This window comes from Photinus pyralis, unplaced genomic scaffold, assembly GCF_008802855.1.
Source record: "Photinus pyralis isolate 1611_PpyrPB1 unplaced genomic scaffold, Ppyr1.3 Ppyr1.4_LG3b, whole genome shotgun sequence".
Classification (NCBI taxonomy): domain Eukaryota; kingdom Metazoa; phylum Arthropoda; class Insecta; order Coleoptera; family Lampyridae; genus Photinus; species Photinus pyralis.
This window is the reverse complement of record NW_022170510.1, coordinates 7,618,411-7,622,970: the sequence shown is the minus strand read 5'-3', so window position 1 is coordinate 7,622,970 and position 4,560 is coordinate 7,618,411. Positions and strand designations below refer to the sequence as shown.

The 4,560-nt window shown below is 34.9% G+C and overlaps 1 long non-coding RNA gene across 1 annotated transcript; it reads left to right on the top strand.

The window, feature by feature from the left end:
- The first annotated feature begins 329 nt into the window (after window positions 1–329).
- LOC116166523 lies at window positions 330–1,322 on the top strand. The gene is made up of 3 exons (XR_004144334.1): window positions 330–910; window positions 969–1,021; window positions 1,070–1,322. It is a non-coding gene; the product is annotated as an uncharacterized LOC116166523 (long non-coding RNA).
- Window positions 1,323–4,560: the final 3,238 nt, after the last annotated feature.

Sequence of the window (4,560 nt, the reverse complement as noted above, 5' to 3'; positions counted from 1 at the left end):
CGATTTGTTCCACAAGGAGTCTGATCTGAGCCCAAAAATTTGTTTTGCATAAAATACGGCATAGTGCATGACACAAACTATTGTAAGCAAAATTATCTCTGAATATAAAATGCGCTGGTTTTATTTTGAAAATTATCACGAGTTTTAATAAAATACATTGAGCCTGGAATTAGTTGCTTAATTAGTTTGCCATTGGTGCATTACTTATTGTTGAATACTGATTTGACACACATCGTCTGGTCACGACCGTCGCGTCATATACAATGTAAGTGCATTTTGTGTTATCGATAGTTGTGTTTTGGACAAGGTTGAATGCGTGCTAGGTAGAATGTTCAAACTAATTAGTGCACCTACTGAAATTCACTTATGTGGACCAATTGAAACGGTGTTTGGTATTCACAATTCCAAATAGAATTAATATAAACGTTATACACACGTGACTAATAGGGACTGGAATTGCGCTTACGCCACATGTCAAAATATATAAAGTAGGATTTTCTTACATACTTATGTTAGAGTTAGATCAATGTATTTCACAAAACATAGGTTCCTGAGGCAGAGTTGTGCGTTATTTAAAAACATAAAACCAAAAAGACATAGTGTTAGGATTTTTTTGTTTTCAGATTACCTGTCAATCGAAGTTGTTGTAGTTGCAACACGTCAAATTTTACAACTGTTTGCTGCTGTTTGCATTATTTTATCGCGTTTTGCTATAGCGGATAAAACATTTGTTAGTTTCATAACTTTTATAGAAGCTCACTTCGATATTCTGCGCCAAAAATGGTATAACCCAAAAATGCCATCGGGTTGACCAAGGAAAAGTAAACACCTTATTTCTAATCTTATTCAATATTTTGAACGAGAAAGAGGTAATGGTGGTCCACTTTCACCAGTCGCAACAGTAAGAGAGGTGAGTGGTTACATTAGGAATAGAAGAATTCGTACAGGTAACAAGTTTCATTTCACAGAGAGTTGCAGGTGCATGAAATATTAGCGAACACTGACTGAAGAATAAGGCAATGTAAGAAACCGTTAGAGATGTTGATGGCGGTTTACGTTTCTATTTTAGAACATCCTACGCTTCAATCCTATTTGCAAGTTCTAAAATAGGGAGGCGTATTTTATGGATAAAAGAGATAATCCAAGAAAAGGAATTACCCAATATTGAACTATCAAGAGTATATTTTTTAGATGTGTAAAAAAAATATGCAACCTGGGACTTGTAATAGCCCTACTATTACCGTCTCACGTTTCTGATTGATAAAAAATAAATCTACATAAATAAACAGATTATATTGAAAAAAATAAAATAAATCCAAATTCCATTGCACTCACAATTGATTTCCTTTTTTATATTAAATCTTAATTACTCAATTACTTACATCTATCCTGAATCTGAATAATATTTAAAGTTACTTAATATAACACTTAATTAAATACCTACAGCACTGAATATTCTTCTAACTTCTAACTTATATTTATCCTATCTATATAAAACCATTCGGCAAAAGCAATTATAAAATGACAAAATAAAAATTTTATATGAATAAATTTCTAGATAAATCACTTTTCATAAAAATAACTTACAATTTAGACAGTAGTATTCTTCCCCTTTTTAGATGGTGGGTATTGTGGTGGAGCATGATTTAGATTATTCTCAATATTCGCCTATTAAATCCAATCGCGTAATCCCAATTGAACAACAATTTCTTAGCGCGCTTTTCGTACTTTAGGTATAATTTCTGAACGGAAGTCTTTCAATCGCACGTTAAACTAAACTGCAGTTACTCAATGATTAATACTTTCCGAACAATTCACTATTCCAGAACGACCAACTTGTTCTTGGTTAAAAAATACGATTTTTTATTAATACGCGCAACAAATTTTATTTGGTTTGGGCCTTTTTACTTAAATGGCCCGTTTCCGCGATGACACTCGCCCGTGCGAATATCTACGAAAAAACTTTATAAGTGGTGGCCGCGTTTTCCGGGGCGGTACCACGCTCCGCGTGAATATCTACGCAAAAAGCTCCCAAATTTCTGATCATTTTGGTTTTTATATCGCGAGTAAACCAACGCCCGTAATTAACGCTCCCATCAAGTTTCCGGAAATAAACAAACTCATAATTTTTTAGGCTCGCTGTTTTATTACATATTTTTCTTAGAATCCATTGCGTCTTTTAACCGGTGACCTTTTTTAAATCACGTACTAATCGTTAACTCGCCCAAAATAGGAAGTCCAAAACCAATAACTCATCTTATATTTCACGATATTTGAAACTTAATTACATCGAAAAAAAATGTTTGTTAATTTTAATGAACATTACAACTTCACAGAAATCTGAATCATCGATACGCATTTCTACTTGAATATAATTTTGAAATCCACAAAACTTGCAAAATTTAACAAGCTTCCGTTACAGACTCGACACCAATGTGTCTTTTTGGATCAAACTTGGGTATTAGAAAATGGAACAAAATGTAAGTCATGGCAATTGGCAAGACGACAGTGCAAAAGGCATAAGAAAAATATCATGATATTTAACTATTGGTATGTGGTTTTACATGCCGGAAACATGAATGGTTTTATTATAGAAAATGATAGTTATCATAGTAGCTTATTGGACAACTTGCCAAATTCTTCCCGGACTAAATCACAACTACAGGGATGGCTAAAGCCCAAAATGTTGAGTTTCCAAATGATTCATTAAAAGTGGAATTGCTGGAGTTTGTTGCAAGGTTTGTTTCCTTAAATTTCATGCACAATGGTTGATTTGTAGTAATAATTTTAGTTTCAAGACTAAAAAATTTGTTATTTCAGAAAGAAATCTTCAAAACGGCATGCTGCTGATGAGATGGTATTAGAAAATTGACATGTGGTACTACGGTTGCTTCCCTACAATTTGCAAGCAACATTATAACCGACACATACCTAGGATAGAAAGTTGTGGCAGAAAAGAGTATTTAGATATGTGGCAACAAGCCACTGATGCAGTTCCACCTGATATGTAAAAACGCACCTAGAGCATACCAACCTAATTATTTTAGATTGATGGCCCAGAGAAGTGATCGAGAAGATGTAGCCCCATTTATAATTGATGTGGAAGATGATTCAGATAGAGATCCATGGGAATCCGAAAGGAACTCGTCTTCGGTTAAAAGGCTCTGGTTCGATTTTTATCAGGCGAACAAGTAAAAGGAAATTTTATCGCCCTTGTGACGTGCAACAACCACCTGGAATAGTGCACGTTGATGTTTTTGGAAGAAATCTTGAAATTCCTGGAGCGATTTTTATTGTTACACAATTTGAAATGTTTTGTGGATTTTCTTTCGCTTTTATTGTCTTCGCTGATTTAGTTCGTGTATTTGTGTGGGCTATGGCACGGTTTTTGTCCCGAAGAAGGTTTCCCTGGTGGAGTGCGTAATATAGTTTATGTCTTACTAACCTATAATAGCACACTTTATATCTGTGATACGCGGGCATAAAGTACCACTATGCCCTAGGGCATTAAGTATCACCATAGTAACTCATTTATACTTAATGACAAAACAAACAAATATTTGCAGGTCATTGAAAACTAGAAACGTCGATTATTAATTGTCAATATCTACTAAATCACAAGATTGGCCTTATTTCGTATAGTTTCTGGAACTTCTTCCTCATTCACGATGAACTGAATTATTTAAAATTACGTTTGACGTTTGGATGGTTTCAATCACATTAACAAATTTGAACCACGCATACTCGATCAAACATAATGAATTATTTTGTAAACGAATTTTGACGAAGAAAACTATTTGTAAAACATAAAATTGTGTATGTACCACGGGCATAAACTGATGTTTATACTCTCGGGCGACTAAAAAGCTCTCGGGCCATATGCCCTCGAGCTTTTTAACTCGTCGCCCTCGAGAATATAAACATCACTATTATGCCTTTAATACATAAATAACTATTATGTTCTCGTCTTTTATTACGCACAAAATTATGACTTATTATTCATCCCAAAAAGAACGGTCAGTACACCGGCTGCTACCCAGATTCGAAAGTTCCGCGAAACGTTCGTCGTTTTGACATAAAAGTAACGGTGGCTGTGCTCGTGAGTATGTGGTAAGTCAAGATTGCACTCGCTTCTCGACTTCTGCCGCTAATTACTGAGGACATTTTTATTACGAAAAAGCATTTAAAATTATTTCTTTAACAAATTTCTCCTTTACGTTCAAGAGAGAGACAACCTGTTACAAATAACTACCGAAACATTTTTTATCGTAACACAACGAAGTAGAAGTAACGCTAATATACTCGTTTTTCCATCATCTGTCTGTCTGTCTGTTCCATCGAGATCTCGGCCCCTGGTCCAGCTGTAAACTTTCGGGTTTTCGCTAATTGATAGCTGCTATGGTATATATTTGCCCGTTATTCATCATTTACAGTTACGTCACGTGGCAAGACCCACGAGTGGATTTTGCAACATTTTTTGGTATTTGGCCAATAGAAGTCATTGATATAAATGATATCCTCCCACAGCAGCACTGTCTGTATGGTTGTCTACATACATAT